Here is a 14,183-nt window from a genome sequence, read left to right as displayed (position 1 = left end):
GGTGTCCCAAGACGGCTGTGTTCGGACGCCTGCTGCCAGGCAGGCACTGCAGAGAGTACCCGTTATCGACGCCTTCTCTGACGATGACGAGGCGCTCACCACTACCACCACCAGCACCCTGTCTCCCTTCCAGAGGAAGCCGCGGGAACTCAGAGCTGTGGGGCTTTGTCCTTCCTGCACCTTCTTGGCCACTCCAGAGGCTCGCGCATTTGTGTGGCCAAAGAGGGTGGATTCCTTGCTCCTGACCGGACCTGTGGACATGGCTGTGCTTCCAGGGGAATCGCATGGAGTCACTCGTTCTCCCGAGATTGATGTGAGAATGACCTTGTCGGTACAGTCAGGGCAATTCTCCCCGTCCCCGAGTTCACTGTGGCCGATGAAAACAGACGTCTAGGAGAACTTGCTTGCTGTCCTTAGATTTGGCACTTCAGACTCTTGCTTTCCTGTGTGTAGGATCCAAGTGGATCCTAATCCTAATTCCATTGATATTGTTGAAATCTCTCTCATGAGCCTGCTCCCTGCCCTCCTTGTACTCAGGCTTTTTCCTGGCCCCAACCTGATCTGTGATCCGTTCTAGTACCCCTGCGGATTCCTGTGGGTCCTGCTGACCAGCCATCCCACCAGGGATGACGTAAGAAGACGAGTGTACCTACGTTCAGGGCATGTCTTCTTATCCCCAGGTCCGCTGTGGCCGATGAAACCAAGATATTGGGAAAGCTCTCATGGTCTCCTTGGCTTTGGTGCTCCGGGGTCCTTTGTTTTCTTCTGTTTGAAAAACTAATTCCATTGATATTGTTGAGCTGAAACTATTTTGTCGCAAGAAAGGCCCAATTTTGTCCTCGAGTGTGCATTTCATTTCTTCAGTTAAGGCCTTCAGAGACATGGTAAATTTGGACCAGGGGATTTTTAGTTACCAACACTGAAGAAACCCTAAGGTTTAAGAACAGACTCTCCATAACCCATGAGCAGGTGTGGCCTAAGCTGAGGGCTCTCTATGAGACTGGGCCACCCCCGGACCCCCATCGATATCGGCCAGGTGACTGGGTATATATGCGGAGATACCAACACCAGACACTTCAACCTCGATGGAAGGGACCCTACATCGTGATCCTGACCACTCCCACTGCTCTCAAGGTCGACGGGATTACTCCCTGGGTCCACTACACCCACGTCCAGCCAGCTGACCCACACGCCATTCTCAAGGACTTTGTTCCGGAATGGAAAAGCCAACTGGACAAGGACAATCCCCTAAAGCTAAGAATGCGCCATTCTCACTTATTTCCCACCTCCAAGACTCCCTAGGCCGAGGTTGTCCTTCAAAATAGAAGGGGATTAGACTTAGTCTTCTTACAACAAAGGGTTGTGCTGCCTTAAATGTAAATGAGAGCAAGAACAGCAACAAGGTTGGTGAGAATCCTGGTTTAATCATTCCCCCTGCTCACTCTGAGAGCAACCTGGAACCATGATTGGGTCCTGCATAGGATCCTCTGAAAAAGGGGGGAATGTGGGACCCAGGAAATTTAACAAAAATCCCCTACCCCTGGACAAGCAGAGCAGGACTGACTCCATTTTGTGCTGCTTAGGGCACTGCCCCACCCTAGTCAAGCCCAGGGCACACCCTAATCGGAAATCGGCTCATAACAATGTAACCCTGCCTTGTGCCCGCCAAAACTGCGTGCCAATTCTGACCAAAACAATAGGCCAGCTCAAGTGGATACTATAGGGTAAGATGTAATTCAATTGGCCACCTGTGTGTGGACTGACATGACTATGCAACTTTCTGCATATCCCATTGGCCACTGGCCCCTATAAAGCTGCTACGCCTCTTAGTCTCGGGGTCCAAGTCCCCTGCTCTGCTGTGTCGGGTATACTTGGACCCAGGCTCGAGCTTGTAAATAAACCCTCCTGTGTTTGCATCGGTGTCGGCTCCTCGGTGGTTTCTCGGATTCGCAATCTCGGGCACAACAAAATCAAATAGAAATTGCTTGAAAAACAGTTTGTGTTAACAAATGGAGAAGGGTGGTCGGTTTGGAGTTTGGAAGAGGGAAGGCGAAGAATAAGCACTTATTGATGTTTATCTAGCACTGCCAAGTGGAACAGGTGTTTTATTTGGGAGACTCGAACAAAAAGTACTCTGTTGTGCAGCAGAAACCGGTCACCAGGCCTTAATGTAACTTGGGTGAAATAACCCTCCAAACCAGCCTCCTCCTGTTACTAGGATTCCCTACCACAAGCAAACCATTATGTATTCTTGTCAGGTACTCCTGATAGCCAACAGCAGTAGTGGAGACGTTCAGAAGATGTTTACCCTCAGTGTTTCGTTCATATATCAAGGCTCTGTGAGTTTGATTACTGTGAAAAATAGTCATGAGTAACTTCATCAATTCTGAGTACTTAGAAAAACACAAAGCTAAAGACCTTAGGAAGATGGTATCCACAGCAAGGTACCTATGAGGCATTGCAAGAATGGTCTAGAAGACTGATCACTTGACTTCACCATAGGACACGTTTCTCTAATCAGCAATAACGATCATAATTTGCTATTCTTTTTTTTTTTTTTTAAGATTTTATTTATTTATTCATGAGAGACACAGAAAGAGAGAGGCAGAGACACAGGCAGAGGGAGAAACAGGGTCCATGCAGGGAGCTCGACCTCCATCCCGGGTCTCCAGGATCACACCCTGGGCTGAAGGCCACTCTAAACCGCTGAGCCACCCAGGCTGCCCTATTCTTTCTTTTTAAAATTGTTTTAAATTCTTATGTTCATATGAGAAATGATGGGGGATGTGATACGAAGTACTTCATCCAGGAACATGGTATGTCAGTCCATTTATTCTCCTCTTTTATCCTTCAGGTAGATTCCTCTCTGGATTTGTCCAGGTTTGTTGTTCATACAGACTCTGATTTTTAGACGTTAGCTGTTTTTTATGCTTTTGTCTAAGCTTACCCGACAGCCCCGCAGCCCCATGGCATCTCATGCAAATATCCATGCTGGAGTTCTTCACCCTGTTGAATACAGACTTGAACCTTGACCCTGTAGCCCTGGTTCTCTTTGTAGCGAGAGATAAAGTATATGGGGTGGGAAGGAGACAAGGGTCCTAGGGTGAGATGAGAGGCAGACACACATTATAAGTAAATTGTATCAGGGATAAAGAAGTTGTATCAACTTTTTTCATATCACAACACATACAGAAAATGATCATTTTTGCATAGCACACTAGGCTACATAAACGAGATTTGGAATCATCCAGATGGTGCTAAAAAAAAACATAGCGTTATCTTTAAATTATATAATTATAAAATAAGTTATAATGTATTAGAAAAGATATTAAAAATTGCATTTGAATAAATCTGTCAAATAAATGTTTCCACTTTTTTTTTAATGATCAACCAGAACTTGTTCCTCTGAATATATTTTGATACTAGGTTTTATGGTTGAAGTGACTTTATGCAGTTTCTGATCTAGACTTCTTAATGATAAACTTCTCATATTCTGAATAATAACTATCAGTGAAGGACTCTGATCACGTAAGTGGGTGATAAAATATTTAAAACCATTTTATACAACCATTCAGAATTTACAATTATAATTATGTTTAAAGAATAACAACCCTTCCTTCTCTTTTACTGACAGATGTAATATTGCAATTTCATAAGATAATGCAAACGGATTTGGAACCTAATAGTATATTTTTATTTCTGGATTTCCACATTAAAACTCTAACTTTCAGGGCAGCCCCAGTGGCCCAGCGGTTTAGTACCTGCCTTCAGGCCAGGGCGTGATCCTGGGGACCCAGGATCGAGTCCCATGTCAGACTCCCTGTGTGGAGCCAGCTTCTCCCTCTGCCTATGTCTCTGCCTCTCTCTCTCTGTGTCTCTCATGAGTAAATAAATCTTTAAAAAAATAAAATAAAATAAAACTCTAACTTTCAGAACATGCATGCATCCTCAACAGCCAGCCTGGGCACCACAAAAAGAGTGCATTGCTACAAAGGGATTGATATAGCCCACATATGTTGAAGAAAATATTAAGGGCATTGCCTGGAGTTGAGCCCACCAGAAACCCTACTCTGCCCAGTGTCCCCTTTCACCCTCTAACAGATGATCCCTGAGACTGTGTGCTGTGCCCCTTGGATATCTGGATCACAAACTTGAGCGTTGGCTCCAACATCTCTCTGGTCCGTGATGGGCAGTAAAGTACTTTGCATGTGGATACCCATGTGACAGGCATCTCCTTGGCCATGCACACTCAGCAGGACTGTAAGTGCTGGTTGTTGTCCACAGTGCTTCCTGCTGCCCTGGCATACATCCCAGACTGCACAGGCTGCCCGAAGGAGACCTAAACAAGGCAGCTCATGGCCAGAGTTACTGGCCCAAGGGGCTCTGACCCTCTCTGACTCCTCTCAAGTGCCCCATCAAAGGAGAGGTCAGTTCCTTAATCCATATTCAGGACACCAGCATCCCAAAGTTCAGTAGTTGTGAAGCACTACTTAGATTGTGTGCCTCATTTTGTGAATGAGGAACCTGTTCTGCAGATCAAGGAATTGATTTTTTTTTTCTAAGATTAATAGCAAATTGTGGCAGAGTCAGAACTAAAAGAGAATAGAAATGGAAAATATTTTGGACAGGAGGAAGGCCATTCTTAGGAAGGAAGAATTGTAATATAAGCCTTGTTATCTACTACTAGGTTCAGAATATGATAATAGCTTTATTTTCCTACAATCTTCACTTTTAAATAAGGAGTATATAAAGTAAAACACAAAATTCCATTTATATTTTCTTCTAGAGCTAACAAATACTTTAAAAATATATGAATGTGAATATATAACCATAATTGTTTCATTATACAAAAATATATCAAACCATCCAGATTGATCTAAAAATTTCACTTTTCCCTCACTTAATGAACCAGTCATTTATTGAATTCTTCCATGTGCCAGGCACTGCTAAGTACTGGAAATTCATTATAGTCACTTTTTTTTTTTAAGATTTTATTTGAGGGAGAGAGTGTGTATGCACACTTACACAAAGCAGGGGAGGGGGAGGCGGAGCTGCAGACTCCCTGCTGAACAGGGAGCACATGCTGTCAGATGCAGGGGCTTGACCCCAGGACCCTGAGATCAGGACCTGAGCTGAAGGCAAACGCTTAGTCAACAACAAAGGAATTGCTTACTATGAGTCAGCCACTCTTGTGGTCTCTGGAGACATGATGAAAGAGGTAGTGAACGTGATAGATACGTGACAAAATCTTCTAAGAAAAGATTGTTACTTTCAAGCATATTAAAATGCACAAACAGCTATGATGTAACATTCCACTTCATCTCACTTGTAGGGCCTATAGGACCCTGATAAATTTATTCAATTTCCTAAGCCCTAGTTTACTCACTTAGAAAACAACACTAATAAGACCTACTCCTAAGATTTTTTTAAAAGACTTTATTTATTCATGAGAGACACATGGAGAGGCAGAGACACAGGCAGAAGGAGAAGCAGGAAACCCGATGTGAGACTCGATCCCAGGACTCCAGGATCACACCCTGAGCCAAAGGCAGATAGATGCTCAACCGCTGAGCCACCCAGGCGTCCCAACTCCTAAGATTGTTAAGCGAATTAAATGAGATCAGGAATAGAAGGTGCTTAGCACAGTGCAAGGTATATGGTGCATGTTCAAAAATATGACTATGGGGCACCTGGGTGGCTCAGTCAGTTAAGTGTCTGCCTTTGGCTCAGGTCATGATCCTGGGATCTTGGAATTGAGCCCCACATCAGGCTCCCTGCTCAGTGGGGAGCCCGCTTCTCCCTCTCCCTCTGCTGCTCCCCCTGCTTGTGCTCTCTCTGTCAAATAAATAAACTGGGGGGAAAAAACTTTAAAAAATAAATAAGTGAATGAACAACCAATGAAATATTTTGGGTCCCCTTCAGGAGTACCTACTGCATAATGTGTGGGTGTAGTGCAAAATGAAAATGCAGGGCTCCTCATTAAAAATTTAGTAAGAATTCCAAGACAGTGACATCAGAGCATCAAGTCAAACCAGGACCCATCAGAGCCCAGTGCCCTGTGTAGAATGTCCTGTCGTACACCCATGAAGCTGGTGCCTAGTGTAGTGCTCTGTCTAGAGTAAGCTCTCAGTCTGTAAACAATTTAGTCACTTTTCATTTTGTGGTGTACCTACACTTCCTCATCAGCCACTCATTTCTTAAGTGTTCATAATCTAGTTTGTGCCCCAGGCTATGGAAATTCTTTCTTCAAAGTCATAAATTATCTCAACATCAAATTAATGTCTCTATTCTCAGCGTTAATCCTTTTGACTTAGTTCAGGCTGCTTTAACAAAATACCACGGTTTGGGTGAATTTAAAAACATATAGTTTTAGACTGGGAAGTCTATCAAGGGTGCCAGTATGGTTGGGTTCTTGTGAGAGCCCTCTCTTCCTGACTGCAGATGGCTGCCTTCTTGCTGTGTCCTTACCTGGGAAAGAGAGGAAGAGAACTAGCTCTAGTGTTTCTTTTTTATAAGGATGCTAATCCCATCATGAGGACTCTACCTTAAAGACTTACTTGTCTCCTAAAGGCCTTACCTCCAAGGTCAAACCCACTGGGGATTAAAGTTCCAAAATATGAATTTGGGGGCAACACAAATAGTGATTCCATAGCACACCTCCCTAACCTGGGGATTGACAATACTGCCTATCCCTCGTTTTTGGTTTTCTCCTACCTTGTCTTTATAAAGGACATTGATTGTCTCCCTCACTCTTCTCTCTGCTTCCTTCTGGACACTTTCTTCCATGTCCTTCTCCCTCTGCTTCCATGAGATCTGTAATGCTGAGGATCCTCAGGGAATCTGTACCTGCTTCCTGGGAGGTTAAAGTAGTGGTCAGTTACTAGAAGTACGGATGAATTCACACTAATTGTGCTCTCTCTCAGGTCCCAAGTTGGAAGTTTGAAAAGGCTACAAATCTTTGTAATGCGTCTTTTACAAATGATTTCCCTGTACCTCCCTCATTGCATCTTGTGGCATGGATATATCTGTGATTTCGCCTGCCTAGCATCCAGTTTCCTTCTAGTAAACACACTCTGATTTTCCTATGGAACCACCCCTCTTCTCATTCCTAGACTTTTGGTTCAAGAGGAACTCGCTGATCCCACCCCTGACCACAGGGGCAGCATTTGGCTTAGGCCTGACCAATTGGAATGTTGTATCTCTTTGTAACTGAACTAGAGTTTGCTCCTTGGTGAGTTACACATAAAAGGACCACACCAAATGGAGTTGTCACACAAAGGAAACTTTATTTTGCAGCAAATATGGAGATCGCAGGCAATAACTTCCAAAGCCCTGACTTCCCAAGCAAGAGTGAATGGGCTCTTTTTATTTAGGGTTAAGGTAAATAGAAAGGGGAATTTTGCCTTCGTATGTAGAGGTGAGCATAAGGTCATGCATGCAAATTTGGGAAACATGCCTCTACATGCATTGTATGTTATGTTATCAAGGTTTGTACTCCTCCTTGGGTGGAGAGTTTAGCATAATGAGGTAGAAGTAACTGTCCTGACCCTGGAAACATGGCCCAGATCATCTATAGCCTCGCCGAGAAAGCTCTGGCGCTGGTGAACGCTGCTGTGACTTACTCAAAGCCTTGATTGGCCACATTTTGGCACTATGCCAGGGTTGAGCTGCTTCCTCCAACCCCTGCTGAGATCCCTACAGCTACTCAGAGCTTGAAAAAAATAATCAAGAGTGCTCCAACTTGTAGTTTCAAACAGCTCACAGTTAAGGAAGCTCTGCTTAATGGTTTGGTGGCCACGGAGGTGTGGATGAGGTTTGATGTGGGCGAGATCATAGTCAGGCGTGGCATCATTGGCTATAATGTTTGAAGACCAATCTTTAACATCTCTTTCTATGTGGCTTATTATTTGAGTGTTCTTGGCCCATGTGTGATCAGACTGGTTTTTTGTTTGTTTGTTTGTTTTTTTAAGATTTTACTTATTTATTCATGAGAATACACAGAGAGGAGAGAGACAGGCAGAGACACAGACAGAGGGAGAAGCAGGCTCCATGCAGGGAGCCTGACATGGGACTCAATCCTGGGGCCTCCAGGATCAGGCCCTGGGCTGAAGGCAGTGCTAAACCCGGGCTGCCCCAGACTGGTATTTGAATAAAATAAGATAATTTATCAAAAAGAAGAAGAAGAAGAAGAAGAAGAAGAAGAAGAAGAAGAAGAAGAAGAAGAAGAAGAAGAAGAAGAAGAAGAAGTAGTAGTAGTAGTAGTAGTAGTAGTAGTAGTAGTAGTAACTGTCCTACACTCCAGGCCCACCTGCAGAGGTCCATCTGCACAGGTCTGAGTCAGTTGTTGAGCTCAAACTAGTCTAGGCCAGCAGGAGCTCTTCCTGTTGTTTGCCTATAACAGATAAGGTTAACATTCTTGTGAAGGAGGGGTTTTGGGGGGCCCAGGGCATGATCCCGGAGTCCTGGGATCGAGTCCCTCATTGGGCTCCCTACAGGAAGGGTGCTGCTTCTCCTTCTGCCTGTGTCTCTGCCTCTCTCTCTCTGTCTCATGAATAAATAAATAAAAATCTTAAAAAAAAAAAAAAAAGCCAGAATTCAACTGAGTAAATTTTAAAGGTCAAATTGGCTTTATTAAGCAATTCCTGAATTAGGGAGGAAACATCCAACCCAACAAGTAGAGGGGCCTCCCCTGAGGCGTTGAATGAAATGGAAGGCTTTTATAGAAAGGGTGAGGCAAGAAGTTATTAGCAAAGGAGAAGAAAGGATTTTTCAGGCTAGGTCCTTCCCCCAAGGGGGATTCAGGGGAAAACTGTTTTATTAGGTAGATTACCTCATCTTCCTTTAGGTGGGGTGGAGGGGCCCAAGTGACAGATTACCACAGTGGTGCCTACCAGAAAATGCCAGATTTTGGTTTAAGATTCTACTCCTGGAGAAACTGAAACTGCAGTTAAGTCTTGATTTGCTGTCCTGGGCCAAGTGACTCCACCTTGGGCCTCTGGCTTTTTAACAGCCTGAAGCTGAGTCGTTTTTTTTTTGTTTGTTTGTTTGTTTTAATTTTGTTTATTTATTCATGAGAGACACACAGAGAGAGGCAGAGACATAGGCAGAGAGAGAAGCAGGCTCCACACAGGGAGCCCCATGTGGGACTAGATCCTGGATGTAGGACTAGATCCCGGGACTCCAGGATCACACCCTGGGCCAAAGGCAGGAGTTTAACTGCTAAGCCACCCAGGCATCCCCGAAGCTGGGTCTTTTCTGCAGTATTTGAGCCAGGAAACTCATTTGGTAAAAGCAGAGTGAGTGAGGGGGAAGAGAATTGGATTAAGATCAGAGGTAATAGGAGATGTGATCATGCAGGGCTTACAGGACATTGCAGGAATTTGGGATTTTACTGTGACAGGAGAAACTGTTGGATAGTTTTGAGGCTTCAATTTTTATAGGATTGCTCTGAACTCTATCAGGTAAAGCACTTATCTTTGTTCATTAAGGTCTGTTTCTGGGGTTTTATCTTGTTTGTTTGTTTTAGAACGTATTTCTCTCTTCATCTTCCATTAAGTCTCATTATCTCTCCCAGTCTTAAGGGAATAACCTTGTATAGGAGATGAATCTGATCGTTCAGCTCTGCCCTAGCTGTTTGTTGTTTTCAAGTCTTTTTGATTGTCCAAATGGGAGCCAATGTTAGAGTCAGGGATGTGTGAAACCAGAGTGTTAGGATAGTTAGACATGGACACTGGATTTACCCCTGATGACAGTAGGGCTGGAGTAGAGAAGGAAACTGTGCTAGATGCCACATCTTAAATTAATATAGGGAAGGGAGAAAACTATCTTGGCCAAAGATAAAATATTTGGCAAAAATAAGACTGTGGGATTTAATGTTAGGCAGTTGAAAGAAGATGGGAGGTAAACTTTTGAGTCAGCAGAGCCAGCTTCTAATACTTAGTAGCTGTGGAAATAGTGATAGATTCTTTGAAGGGTTAAATGAGATAAGATGCATGAGTGTACTTACAACACAGTGCCTACTTGGGGTTCCACTAGATGGGAGGGATTTGGAAAGCCTCGGGTCCTCAAAGGAGACAACAACCCAATAGACTGTTACTATTAATCTCTGATCAATGCAATTTACATCCCACCCAACATGAATGGTAGGGACTCAGAATTGGTGGAGTTAAGGGTGAACTGTCAACTCCAATCCTTGGAGCTAAGGATAGGCTTTTGAATGAATCTGAGATGAATTGAGCATTAAATAAGAACCAGATGTCAGTGATGTAGTTTTTTTTTTTTTTTTAAGGATTTATTTATTTATTCATTCAGAGAGAGCGAAGAGAGAGGCAGAGACACAGGCAGAGGGAGAAGCAGGCTCCATGCCGGAAGCCAGATGTGGGACTCGATCCTGGGTCTCCAGGATCACACCCTGGGCTGCAGGCGGCGCTAAACCGCTGTGCTACCGGGGCTGCCCAATGATGTAGTTTTTTAATAGAGGTGAGGTTTGGTGAGATCTGAGCAAAAAAAAAAAAAAATGGTGGTTTTATTAAAGCACAGGGACAGGACCCCATGGGCAGAAAAAGCAGCTACTGCTGCTGCTGCTGCTGCCACTGCCTGCTGCTGCCTGCTATGCCAGGATTATGAGGAGCAACTGATTATTATACTCTGGGGTTGGGGAGGCAAGTAACGCTAAGGAAAGGAAAGTTCCAAAAGGATTTCCATATGCTGAAAGAAGACTCCGGAAACCTGAGGCCTTGCTATTGTCAAACCAAGGTTGTTTTTCTTTCTAGCAAGACACTAACTTTAAGACACTTGGGAGCTTCCTGGAGGAATGTATTTGTCGATGGGCCTGCCTCAAGGCCTGCCTCAAGTGTTTGTCAATGGGCTGGAGGTTATAAGGATGTTTAATTTTATCTACATTTCCTTCTGCCTTTGTTTCCCACATCATTAGGAAGAAGCTAGGGAAATGAAGTAAGAGGGAGGAATTGAAAGTCCTCTGAAAGGGATTAACAAATTTGGTGGGACAGTTTCCCCAGCTCAGGATTACTTCCATACAACTGGGAGTGTTCTATATAACCTAGATGTGGCATTTCTTACTGTAGTATCTTGGTAGCTCTCCTTAGCCAGCTCTCAATTTTATCTTAATTTCTCAACTACAGGGGCAGCCCTGGTGGCTCGGTGGTTTAGTGCCGCCTTCAGCCCAGGGCCTGATCCTGGAGACCCGGGATCGAGTCCCACGTGCATGGAGCCTGCTTCTCCCTCGGCCTGTGCCTCTGCCTCTCTCTCTCTCTCTCTGTCTTTCATGATTAAATAAATAAAATATTTAAAAAAAAATTTCTCAACTACAGTTTTTCACCACTAGCACCATAACTACTCCCATCACCTTAATTTTGACTTACTTTTATTAATTTTAACATCATGTACCAACCTGGCTTCTTTGTGGATGAGAAATATCAGTGCACACACTGAATAAAAATAGTATGAAGTTTAAGACTAAAGAAAAATTTTGGTGGGGGTTGCTGTCAGTATGTATAGCTGGTCTCCACTATTGTTAGGAAGAAAGTAATCTGATGGAAAAAATGAGATTAACATCCAAATTGACCTTTAATTCTCTCAGGGCTACTTTTTCCTATTTTTATTGTAGAAAAAAATTTAAATACAGATCAATTGAAAGAACTATACAAAAATCACCATTGTATCTACCAACTATCCAAAAATTGATGACCATTTGCCATATATTTTTTGTTTCTGTTTGGAAATACATTGCAAACATCATAACACCTTTTCCCTAATACTTTAGCCTGCATAACCTAAAAATAAGAACATTCTTTTCTATAATCACATTGCCGTGGGTTTTTTATTTATTAAATGTTTTATAATCAATTTTAGTCATTTGTCCTTTTGATATATAAATTGCCCCAAATTTGGTTTCTTTGTCCTTTGTGTCATGCCCCCACAAGTTCTATTTCTTTAAGATTTTTTTATTTTGAGGACACCTAGGTGGCTCAGTTGGTTGAGCTTCTGCCTTTGGCTCTGGTCATGTCCCAGGGTCCTGAGACTCAACCCCACACTGGGCTCCCTGCTCAGCGGGGAACCTGATGCTCCCTGTGCTTGTGCATGCTCTCTCTCTTTCTCTGTCAAATAAATAAACTCTTTAAAAAAAGATTCTTGAGCACGGATGGCTCAGTGGTTGAGCATCTGCCTTTGGCTCAGGTTGTGGTCCTGGGGTCCTGAGATCAAGTGCTGCATTAGGTAGGGAACCCTGGGTGGCGCAGCGGTTTAGCGCCTGCCTTTGGCCCAGGGTGCGATCCTGGAGACCTGGGATCGAATCCCACGTCGGGCTCTCGGTGCATGGAGCCTGCTTCTCCCTCTGCCTATGTCTCTGCCTCTCTCTCTCTCTCTGTGTGACTGTCATAAACAAATAAAAATTTAAAAAAAAAACTAAAAAAAAAAAAGTGCTGCATTAGGTTCCCTATGGGGAGCCTACCTCTCCCTCTGTTTATGTCTCTGCCTCTCTCTGTGTTGTCTCTCATACATAAATAAATAATCTTTTTTTTTAAAGATTTTTTATATTTAAGTAATCTCTACACCCAACATGGGGCTCAAACTCACATCCCCAAGATCAAGAGTCAATGTGTTCTATCAACTGAACAAGCCAGGCATCCCATACCGCCACTAGTCTTAAAAGAGTTTGCTTGAATTCTCTCTCAGATGCATTTGAATTTTATTAATCATTTTTTTAAATTTTTATTTATTTATGATAGTCACACAGAGAGAGAGAGGCAGAGACACAGGCAGAGGGAGAAGCAGGCTCCATGCACCGGGAGCCCGACGTGGGATTCGATCCAGGGTCTCCAGGATCGCACCCTGGGCCAAAGGCAGGCGCCAAACCGCTGCACCACCCAGGGAACCCTGAATTTTATTAATCAAAACAAACCATAGGTGGTGGAATTTTTAGGCAATATGTGGAAAGATTGTAGGATGAGGAAAGGGAGGAAATGGCCGACTATATATATATATATATATGCCAGCAGATTGTCTTTAGAGTCAGCCAGCCTAGGCTCTTCTTGACCTGGAAAATCTTCCCTTCCTTTACATTCACAGCCCAAGATTCACCAAAAGCTCCATTGTTTTTCAGAATTTATTGGCAGCGGGAGACAGAAATTACTATGGCAATGTTCCCCTTGTTTGTAAATTAAGAACTGCCTACGTATCTGTGTAGGAAGAGTCAAGAGAACATGACCTAAATATAATTAATTAAAATAAAAGGCGGGGGGCTGCTGATTGGCTTAGTCAGTAGAACATGCAATTCTTAGTCTCGTTGTGGTGCTGAGTTCGAGCCCCACATTGGGTGTAGAGGTTACTTAAATAACATCAATTTTTTAAAAATGTAAAGGGAAATACTCATCAGTAGCAATATGGGATCTTAAATGAGGAAAGCACATAGTGAAAAATAAGACAATAGGCCACAAAAGGATTCGTTTAGGCTAAATCCTACATCACTAATCCAAGACTTAATTGCAGTTTCACTCACCCAGAAATGGACTCCTTAACCAGTCAGTCAGGAATCACCTGCTCAGGACTATGTAGGTCAGCTGCCCCGGCCATCCCCTAAAGGAAAGTAACCTTGCGATAACCAACCGGTTTTTTTGCCTAGTATAACTTCCTCATATCTGCTCCCTTCTGCCTATAAAAGTCTTTGATTTTGTACAGCTCCCTGAAGTGCCGTTCCGTCTGCTAGATCAGAGGCTGCCCATTTTGAATCAATTTTTGCTCAAATAAACTCAAAAATTTTAATATGCCTGTGTACCTTTTAACACGTTAATGTGGGTAGTGACAAGAGCCTTCTGACTGAGTCGCTGAGAGAGCACACTTTTGGGGCCCTCCACACAGGGAAGTCTGGCTGTCCTGAACCTTGCTCCTCCATGGCCTTCTGAGCTCACGTGGACAACAGACCCCAAAGCTTTGCATTATCTGAGCTATCCCAAGGGAAAGCCGTATCTTTAGAAAGTTTCTTGTGACAATAATACCTTAATCTAAAGCAAGCATTTTTTTTAAAGGGTGGGAATGAAGTCACTGAGACAAGTCACTGGAGGAATTTGATTTAGGACAGAGGCTCTTTTCATAAGTCGCACCATAATAGCTACTTCCTATTCTGCTACCTGTCTCTGGTCCTGCCTACAATCTTCTCACTATATGGC

General features: G+C 43.5%; 1 pseudogene; it reads left to right on the top strand.

Annotated features, from left to right (window-relative positions):
* The first annotated feature begins 7,556 nt into the window (after nucleotides 1-7,556).
* On the top strand, nucleotides 7,557-7,868 carry LOC121501472 (annotated as a pseudogene).
* The last annotated feature ends 6,315 nt before the right edge of the window (nucleotides 7,869-14,183 follow it).

Source organism: Vulpes lagopus, chromosome 11 (assembly GCF_018345385.1).
Source record: "Vulpes lagopus strain Blue_001 chromosome 11, ASM1834538v1, whole genome shotgun sequence".
NCBI lineage: Eukaryota > Metazoa > Chordata > Mammalia > Carnivora > Canidae > Vulpes > Vulpes lagopus.
The sequence above is the reverse complement of the archived record's forward strand: the minus strand, read 5'-3'. Positions and strand labels throughout refer to the sequence as shown.